The sequence below is a fragment of the Pinus tabuliformis genome, chromosome 8 (genome assembly GCF_031772625.1).
Source record: "Pinus tabuliformis cultivar Carrire ecotype Pingquan chromosome 8, CPIR1, whole genome shotgun sequence".
Lineage (NCBI taxonomy): Eukaryota > Viridiplantae > Streptophyta > Pinopsida > Pinales > Pinaceae > Pinus > Pinus tabuliformis.
Genome location: NC_142294.1, coordinates 1,952,873,128 through 1,952,884,338, shown reverse-complemented (window position 1 = coordinate 1,952,884,338; position 11,211 = coordinate 1,952,873,128).

Below are 11,211 nucleotides of genomic sequence, written 5' to 3'. Positions count from 1 at the left end.
ACTCACTCATAAGTTCAACATATTTTATCTTCTGATCAGGTGGTAAAGACTTTGATAGTTTTATCATCTTTGGACTATCTTCCATTCCTAAATTATATTCTTCAATGTCTACCTGTAATGGTTCCATCTTTGGTTTCTTGGGAATATCATTGCAATCAAAGAGGTCTTCTAGAGGATTTAATCCTTTAGGCAGATGATTGTCTTTTAGATGAATGACCTCTATTTCTTCTTCAGTTATCTCATCATGGTCCATTTGTTTTAGGTCTTGAATTTATTTTCTAGTGAATTTTGTGGGGTGAAGCATTTGAATTGAACTTTCTTCCAAAATGTTGGTTTCTACCTCATTTACTTGTTTAGAGTTACTGTCTGTATCAACATCTATGTGACTGTGAGAAAATTATTTGTCTAAAGTTAAAAAATTATTAATTTGCTCATCACTTTCGAAAACCTGCCAGTTCTTCAGATTGTTAGGGATAGCTGGTCTATGCCTAATTTAAGTTGTAAAATGATGATTAGGTTCAAAAGGTAATTTGCAGGTGCTGGCAAACATGGCCAGACTGTGAGCATGTAAGTTATGTTTTCTAGGCACTACAACAAGCTTAGTTTCCAAAAAAGTATTAAGAATCTCTATGACTATTCTTCTATAGTATGCTAATCTGGGATCCCTAGTTAAGTACTCCCCTTTGATATGTTTAACAATTAATTCCGAATCTCCTATGACAGAAACCCTAATTGCTCCTAATATTTTGACAAGTTTAAGTCCTAATAAAAGACCTTCATACTCTGCCATATTATTGGCGCACTTAAAATTTAATCTATAGGCATGGCCTTCAACATGGTCGTTTTCTAAGTTTTGCACCCAAACTCCTGCCCCTGCCCCTAATTTATTGACTAAACCATCAAATTCTAAATGCCATAGAATTTCATGCACATAATCAATGTCAGGGGTGGTGGGAATTTGTTTAACAAGGGGATTTGGTATTTTGTTCTCATCTGATTTTCCTTTGTTGTCTAAACTATCATTGGTGTCTGAGATTTCCTGAATCTGAAGACTTGATTTTTCATTTTTAATTTCTTTTGGTTCTGCTGCTAAAACTTGTTCAGTGTTGGCAGGATTGGTTTCAGCATTGTAAAGAATGAATGAATCCATATCAGAATGTACTGAGTAGATAGGGAAATTTTGTGGTTTTTCCTGACTACTTACTACATATTTCATCAGTTTTTCTTTGTATAGCTTCTTAGGTTGGCTGAAAACCAAGATAGTAGCATAAGGCATGTCCAATTGAAGCAATCCCTGAAGCTTAGCACCCCAAGACCTGGATAATAACATTCCATATTTTGGTGTTATATCTACTACTACTATATCCATTAGGATTGTTTTTGTAGGGTATTGAACTAAACAATCACACAAGTATTTTATTAATCCTAAGCATCTCACCTAACTAGAATCAAAAGAAAGAGGTCTTTTTATGGTCTAATGATGTCTAGGTCTAATTTCTCCATCAAAAACTTCAGCATTAGGTTATGAGATGCCCCAGAGTCAAACATGGCATTGTGAAGGATTTTATCATGTATATTCAAGCTCACATAGAAGGTAGGAATACTTCCTTCTAAATGTTTCCCATTCACTTCAAGGCCAAAGATTAATTATGGTTGATCATCAAAAACATTAACAGAGTCTTCAGTTTCCAGATTGAAGGGTTTTTATGTTTGGGCTTTTATGTTTCAAACAGTGGGATTCTCTCTCTTTTCTGTGTTTTCTGTATTTTTCTCCTTTTCAGAAGTGGGATTAAGATTTACAGTTTCTCCTAAATTGTCTTTTGGAGGTTCTTCCACAATTCCCTTAGAAATATGGGGAGTGGAAGAGTCTCTATTATTCAGCTGATTGTCATACACATCTACTATTATTGGATTAGGTGGGTTATTGTTTGATCTAGACAAAATTTGTACAGGGGTAGTAGCTACTTTTGATAGGTTGTTTTGGAGCTTTCTGTTTATTAGCTTTAGGAACATCAATTCTTCTACTCCTTAAGTTATACTTCTTGTGCATTTCGTAGATGGCTGTGTCATATCCCTCGTTAAAGTCAAATAATTCTCCTGACTGAGTTTGAAATTGTTTAAGAATGTGAGCCTCTTGATCATCTTGAGTTAGGAAAACTTCTCCTTCATTGTTAAGTCCCATCAGATTTATCTGAGTATCTTCTTGAGGACCCTCAAATCTGGAAGCTTCTGTGTAATTCTCCTGGAAAGGGGCTCTAATGTTTTGATCTAGAGCAGTCTTCCCAGGGTTTTGGTTTTGGTTTTTTCAGAAATTAGGATTAGTCCCTATGTTGGTTAGTTGACCATCGCAAGGGGATTTTCTTTCTATTGTTTCCACTCTGTCTCCTAGTGTTTCCATCCCTTTAATTATAGCATCCAGTTTCTATTCAATAGCTGAAGTTTCTTCTTTCACTGGTATATTTCTTTCACTTCGAAGCTTGGCTCGTTTGGACATTAGGTTAGCCTCAACACTAACAGCTATACTTTGCATCTCTTCCAAATTTCTAGGGGCTCATTCCCTTAGCTGAAAAGTGATATCAGAATCGAATCAATCTTGGAATTTGATTAGAGCCAAATTAGGTGGGGGTGTTTTGAGGAATGGCATTGTAGAGAGTATTGAACCTAGTGCAGTAATCCTACACAGTTTCTTACGTTCCTCTCTTAAGATTTCCATACTCAGATAAGATCTGCAAAGGATCTTTCTTCTTCTCCCAACGATTCAAGAATTGTGTATAAAGGGTTTTTAGGCTATCTATGTTGTTTGCTCTTAGGGCCCTAAACCAGGTTCTGACTTCCCCAGTTAGGCTCTGAACAAATATCCTCATTCTTACATCATCTGCATCTATCTCATATATTTCAAAGTAGTCAGTCATTTTTTGGTATGTTGTTGAGCTGTGTAGGTATCATTACCATCGAATGGAGTGATTTTACTTTGGTAGTATTGAGGCATGGCAGCTAGATTGGTTGGTAGAACCAAAGGGGTGTACTTGTTTGCCATGGCTATAGGTAATGATGGAAAAACAGCTGGGGTAGGGGTAACAATGGGAATTTGGGTTATGGATGGAAGGACAGAGGGAGGGGTCTGTGGTGGAGTGGTTTTGGGTTGAGATGTATGAGGAAATGGTGAGGAACTTGTAGAAGCAGCAGTGGTTGTAGATGGATTAGCTATCCCTCCAGAAGTAAGCTCGGATTGTATTGAACTCTGCAAATGTCTATTAATTGAGGAACTGACAGCTTCAAACTGTAACTCTTCAATAAACACTAGGTTTGAGACCAAGTCAATTAATTCAGAGTCAGAAGATGTTCTAAACAAAGAGGTCTCAAATTGCTCATCAAAGGGTTTGTCCTCAAGATAAATCCACCTAACAGGGTAGGATCTTGATCTGTAGATGGGCCGAGAACTAGCAATACTTTCTTGACTTTCCTGTCTCCTAAGAATTCTGGGGATCAGATTGGGGTTCTCAAACACCGGTGGTGGATTTCGATCAGGATTTTCTCTAGTGTAACGAGTCCTTTCTGAAGCCAGATTTCTTGGTTTTGATTTTCTAAATTAATATCAACAACAACTTCTGTGATTTCTTTAAGATTCTTCATATTTGAATTTAAACATTCCTAAAGATTTGTTTGACTGAGGAACTAGTTCATGTTCAGTTCATAAACTAAACCGGAGATTGACTGAAGTAGCATTCATCTACTTATGCACTTGCAAAGCAAGAGCAGTTCGAAGACTACTTGGCTAACTTCAGGCTCTGTATCTAGTTTATAAAGTAAACAACAATAAGAACAAATTATTCGTTCCCTAGTGGAGTTGCCACTATGTTATCGCTCAGATTTTTCTAGAAGTTGTAAGAAGAGGAAAGGGGTCTGAGGTAACCACAAACAAACTTTTGGGTACAGAATCTAGCCGATCTGTACCTAGAGAGGGCTCTCTCTTTAAGGTTTAGCTTTGTTTTATAAGGTTTTAGGCTAGTTATGAAGACTTTGGGATTTTGATTGAGTTTGGTTGTGAAATTCAATAGAAGATGGGTATAACTGAATATTTCAGGCCATTGGGCTAATGGAGTCAAAAGAATATGGCTAAACTAGATTTGGTTGCACACCAAAGGATGGCTTCATAGGGCAAGATAGCTAAACGGGGAGCAAATGACAACTTGAAAGGATGGGATGGGCTCAAAAGGGAAGAAGTACAATTAAGGATCCTTCCACATGTCCTGAGAAGAGGGAATTTGGATGATCACCAATAAAAAGGAATTAAGGATTTTTTACTAAATGATTTAAATGATAAACTAAGAAGCAAGAGAAATTAAGAATTACTTGCCTATCATAGTTTAGAGGAAAGCATTAAGAATAAAAACGATTGAAGACAGATTGCACTTAAGCACTTTCTGAATTATGCTTTTTCGTTTTCATATTCAGATATGGAACATAATTGAGATATTAAATAAGAAAAAAATAACACATGAGTTATAAAATACTTATTTGTCTGATGTATTGCACTTGAATTCTATGAAAAGTCCTTTGTATCAATTCTACACCCAGCCAGCCATGCAAGATTTGGTCCCACAACACTTTATTCTGAAGTAATCAATTTTACAGCAATGTCTAAGAATTCACCCTCAATACTCTGAATGAGGGAGTATTTATACAAAATTCTTACAATAAAATATCTCATAACAAAGAGAGATATATTCTAGCATGACCAACTATAATTTACATGAAAATAGAGATAGATGGTCTCGTAGATAGAAGATAAAGTAAATTGATGGCTTGTTGTCCCTGCTTTTGTGAATGAGCTGGAGGCAGGCCCTAAGATGAAGCATCTTGTTGTCTTCCTTGTAACTTTGTGCTGGTTGTTCTGATTTTCACTTTCTCACTTATACACTTTGACCTGTTCTGATACTCTTTGCCTATTTGATCCATGTTCATCCTCTTTTATCATCATTGACTGTAGTAAATAATGAAAATTTACTTTTTTACCAAGGATAAATTTACAAAATACCTAGCATTTCTGTCCACCATTTTTCCTATGGTATTCTGGTCCTCTGAAGTTTCCTGAGGATTTCATCAATCTCAGTGTACTTGAAAAAAGTAGGCTGAAATAAAAACAAATGCTTTAACTCATGCTCAACATAGAAAAGGTTCTCTAGACTGTCATAGAGAACTCTACCTGTGGGCAGTGCCTTTGGTGCTGATGTGCTAGTTGATGAACTTGCCTAGTTATCTGCATATTGATCCAATTTGTCAACATAATCTATATGCCTCATTAATTTATCATTAATAACTAAAGGATTGGGTAGCCCTTTATTCTGCAAAATATTAAATTTCTCCATAAAAGCATTAATCTCCTCCTGCATGTTTTGGCATATTCTTTCCAAGTTTTGCAACAGAGACCTTTTAGTCAATACCTTCTTCACTTCCGGAATAGTTACTATTCTGTCCTCAATGCCAATTTCTTCCAGCTGATACTTGTTCTTACTATTCAAAAAATTTATAAGCCTGGTGTCTTCTTCAGGCATCCTTCCTAATTCTTCCTTTGTCCTCTAAATTTCTTCCAGTGCTACCTTTACTAAATCAATCTATTCAAATATTATTTGTAGTGATGACCAAACATCATTTATTGACTGAGTGATGTTGGTCCAAAGAATCTTCTTGATGTCTACCAAGCGCTTGTCAAATGTGAGGTCCTTTTCTAATGATTTCACCTTTTGTTCTAACCCTTTATTTTCCCTCACCTTTTCTACAAAATTTATCTTTGAAAGGTCATATTTCTGTTCTAAGGTATCATATTGTTCTTTTACCTTTTGCAACTGTGAAACTTGGAGCTTCATCTCCTCCATTGATTTTATCAATTCCTCTGTACTCAGACCTGAAGTTCCTGCTGGTGTTATTCCTGTGACTGTACCTGTGACTTCTTCAGCTATGGCCATAGGGACATTGGGTGCGAGAGCTGTTGATAGTGTTGAAGGGACTGCAGTGGAGACCACTGGTATCACATTTGGTGGCTGGGAGGTCGACTCTCCCTGCTTGCTTTTGAGTGATATTTCTAACTCTTGCTCAGTCTATTTCAACCGTTCATTAAGCTGTAGGAGCAAGTCCATAAGCTCCTCTTCAGATTTCTTTTGAACAATTTCTGCAGTTTGTGGATGTCTTGATAGGGGTAGTTTTAGTTGCTTTCTCAAGGTAGCTATGTTTTCATCATTTTTCTTTATTAAGGCTTCTGCAACCTTCACATCCTTTGGATTATGTCCCAATCCAATTACTAACTCTTCTAAAGTTTTAATTCTGTTATCCTTAGCCAATGAGGAGGCTCTCTCCAGTTGTAATTGGGTAGTTGTATTATTTAGAGAATTCTCTAATCTTTGGGCCATCACGGCCTTACCTGTCAAAGTTGAATATAGCATTTCCCTTGTTTTCCTATGTAGCTCAATTTGATAGAAGGGATGAATATCTTTGGCCATCACCTCAAAATTGGTTTGAAGATAATCTGCAGTTTTTTGAGGTTTCTTCACTTTAGGTTTGAAGAGGCTCATTTCCATTTTGCCTCCTTGATGTCATAGGCTGACATCAATCTATTCTGATTAGTGGGAGCCATTTTCAAATACTGATTGTAGACCTGAATTCTTAATGGCTCATTCTTGGCTTTTATCTCTTTGAATTTCTTTTTAAAATCTAGGTTCTCATTTCCTGGAGGCTTAAAAGATGATACTTTCGTGCTCTGTTGTCACTCTAGCTCTTGTCTCTATGAGCTAGAAGGTGTCCCACCTGCTGGGAAAGTCCGGTGACTGTCTACACCTTCTTCTTTTTTACTGTCTGTGGTTTCTTCAAAAATTTCCTCTTCCGAATGAGGATTTATCCTATGCCTTTTAGCACCAGGTTGGTCTGATAAGCCACTAGTAGGGGTAGCTACTTCCCTGTCTCTCTTTCTGTTCCTTTCCTTGTTCAGAGGAGTCTGTAAAACTGGGGGCTCTTCTACATTAACTTGAGCTGGGTGAGACTATGTTTGAGCCTACTCTTGAGAAGTTTCAGGCTTCTTAGACATGATTGATTGTTCTATTGCTTGAGTGCTAGTCTCTGGTCCCTCTCTCTTGGATGTCCCTATAAGTGGTGTGCTAGTGTCCTGTGAGTGCTTCTGGGAGGTTTCAGCTGTAGAAGCACTTATCTCTGATGCTGGCCTTTTAGATGTTTCAAACCGTACTTGTCCAAAAGAATCCAGGTCAAGTGTTTTTTCAAGATCCTTCATCACATATTCTATATTGACTTGTTCAGCATCAGTTTCCACTAAGGTACCTTCCCTCCATTCATCCATATTGGCAAATTGTTCAACCTCTGGAATATTGTGATGTATATAAGGTGATAGTCTATTTTTTGTCCTTCTATCACAAATGAAGCTATGGGGATCATAAGGAAACCAACTAAAACTCTTGTGTAGTTTAAGCTGATCTTCTAGAATTTTCTCTGCTTATTTCCATGCTTCTCTAGTGTTGCATATGTAAGGGCCTAACTGACTCTTGATTTTGAGTTGTGCTTTCTTTTTGGCTTTGTAAAAATGATTCAAGTCTGAATTTATCATTTGTCTGTAATATTCCAATGCAAACACTCTCATTGAAACATATTTGGGTAGCTTGAATGGGGAAAGCTCACATCCATACACTCTAAATTCTGTATGGTTCTGGTATAGATACCAGTCACCCAATCTGTATTGTTTAGAGAGCTGGAGGATTTTCTTGATATCATCACTAATTCTGGGAGGTGAAACTCCTGTTAGCAAGGCAGTTGCTAGGTGTACAAACTGATCAATAAACTCATTGTAGGAATAAGGGTTGTCATAAGATTCATGGAAGATGGAGGTCCAAAAGATGATAGACCTTAGATTACGCTTAGTATCTAGTTTCATGACAGAAAATGGAAATTTGTCTGATTGGTAATAGAGAATGAGGTGATATATGAAGGTGGAAAACTTGAAGAGCCTTTCATTCTCCAGTCTTGTGAGCTGGTCATGAATTTTGTCAGCAATGAATGAGGCATAGTCATACTTGACAGCAGGGGGCTATCCAGGAGTAAAGATAGACATCAACATTAAGGTTAGTTCATCTACATACTCACTAGTGTTGAATCCCATGACTACAGATATCATATCGACTATGATTTTGCCCATATTAGTGAAGAAAACTTGCATATAAGGAGGTGGATCCTTGGTTTGATACTGTTTCAATATGAAGGTCTGGTAGAGGCAATCAAGTTCAGATTGGGACTTGGATTTAGTTGATTTCTAAAGTAAATATCTAATGGAAATGTGGGTGAGGGCCTTGCTAGAGTGAAATTGTAACATCTCATTGATTGATTTAGCAGTTATTGGGAAAAGGACTATTTTATTGGGAGACATAATTGCTCTACGGTTGAGGTCGTAATTGGTATTGCAATGATGGATTATGTCAAGAAAAACATGGTCAGATGGAGGAAAGTATATGGGAATAATGGATTCCCACAGTCCTATGATATCACGGCCATTCAAGTAATTATCCCTACATTGGCAAAAGACTTTGAGGTGATTTTTGTCAGTGGTTAAGTCTTTTATCTCAAAGTCCTTACCTGCGAGAGGCAAATAGTCTAAGTCTCGATGAGGAGCATTAATGGGTGCAACATTCAAAGCTACCGGGGCTTCCATTTCTGGTTCTTTTGGATTCAGAAAAGGAACTGCAGTTTTCTTTGTGAAATGGGCAAAGAAGAGGGCTTGGGGAACTTAAATGACAAAAGTAATAACTGAATTATAATGAATTGGGGCCTTTTTCGTCAATTTATAGTGGAAAACAAGTATTTGCAGGGTTTTTATCAGGAATTGGGTAAATACCTGTCTTTTTGGGAATGAACAATGAAATGCAAGTACTAGATATTGTTAAAGGACTCTAAGCTATGTCAGCTGTGAAGTATGGTGCAGGTTGGCGATTGAAAGCTCAAATTGGTAGACCTCGATGTTTTTGCATGGGTGTACAGGTTTGCAGGATAAAATAGTGAAAATGACTTATTTGTTTTATATACAAACTCAAAGTTGGCAGGCTTTATAATTTGGATGAGTGGCCTCAGCGGCAAAACGACATGATGTTTTGTCATTTGTGGGAGGGTGGTAAACGGTTTCATATCACACCTCTTATGGGGAAGGGTGGTATTTTGCATTGGGCCATAGATTCCATAGAAAAAGTGACGCGTGGCAAGGTACTGTGCACAAAACCGCTTTGTGATCGCACGCTAACGTGCGGTCACAAAGGGCCATGTGATATGCATTGTGGCTGTCGGATGTCAAGGGCTTGATCGGACGGTGGTTGGGGAGTATGAAGTGATGAGGGTTTAGTGCAGGTGGACCCCTTTATAATTAATTATTATTTAGTCACATTGGGAGCGGCGGGATTGGCTAATGAGGTTATTAATTAACCATGAGGTTTAATTAATCCCATTTTTACGTTGTGGGGGGTTAAGGTTATTAATTAGTTACTGATTAACTAATTAATTCCTTTTAAAATGTATTATGGTCATAATTAACCTGGGGTAGGATATATAAGAATTTCGGGATTATTTACATAATTAAAGTAATATGGGAAAGGGTAACATTTACAAGAGTTTTATAAATTAATATGTTAATAGTTAATATGACATTATGAAAAGGAAGTTCTAAGTATAAAATGTTTAAAGTGTGTTTTTAAACTTAGGCTAAAGTGAAAACAAGGGTTTTTTGTGGAAAAATTTGTAATTTTCCTAAGTAAAATAGGATTTTACTTAGGAAAAAATTATGAAATGGAATGAATGATTTTTATAAATGGTTTGAGTACTCAAGCTTTATAAATTATTGGGCCGAGGGTATGGTCCTTCCAAAAGTAAGAGAAATGCTCTGAGCCCCTTTAACTTTGTAAATGCCTTTAGTACTTAGGGGAAGTTAGTGAAAATTTAAGGGGAAAATGGATAGGGAAATTAATTAATCTAACTTTGTTTCTTTGATGTGTTGTCTCCAATGTGAGTTGTGCTTTGTCCAAGTGATGAAAGCAAAAGATTTAAGCATTAAACTTAACCATTCACCACACATTTATTCTCCAACCATCATCTACTTACCCTACCTACTTTATCCTAGCATTTTCACTTCTTTATTAGGGTGCACTTAGACTAGCAAACCCTTTTCTCACTTTCTTTTCTTTTACATAATGATATCTATCTAAATCTACACTTATTACATCCAAGGGATCAGATTAAACTGTTGAGCTCCTTTTTTCACTCTACCTATCTAATTATCTGCCAAGTTTACACTGTTTGGTCAGATTTTTATTCACTATTTCTACAACAAGAAATTGAAGAATAAATGAGCCAAGCTTAAACTATTTGACTATTCAAGAATTGTGGCATAAGTGACAAACTTCACACAATTGTTTATTATACAAAAGTAAAAAGTAGCGGAATTTAGACTTGCACACTTTCCTGGTCTTTCTTTTTGTTGGGGTTCATTTTATTTCATTTTTGACCATCTTTTATTCTTTTTACCCTTTGGTTTTTCTTTTAGGGTATACCCTCTTTACATTTTTTAAATTTTTTTGTTTTTTTGAAAATATGGAAAACCTTTCCAACAAGAAAAGTTATGAACATATTACATAGCTCATCAAGTCAATCATGACATATGACACCTATTGGTATAGGGGCCTAACACTATCTAAGGAACTTAGCCTGTAAATTCCTACATTGCATGGACCATTGAATACACCAAGCTTCTAACCACACTGGTATATGGAACAAGGTACATTTCCTCTTCCACTTCTTGTGTATTGGCAAAATTGATCTATAAATAACTTTACACCTACGAGAATAGGAACCTTTACCATTTTACATTCTTGCATATTAAACTTTTGCAATAATGTATCGACATACTTCTTCTGACTTAACTAGAGTTTCATGTTTTCGTGATCTCTTCTAATTTCCATTCCCAAGATAAAATTTGTGGCATTGATATCCTTCATATCAAATGTAGGGGACAACTAAGTTTCAACTTCCTAGAATATTTCCTTGTCATTTCCAATTAGAGACATATCATCCACATATAAGACAAAATAAACAACATTATCACCAACTAATTTGAAATATATACATTGATGTTGTTTTCTCCTTATGAATCCAAGTCCCAATATATATGTATTAAAT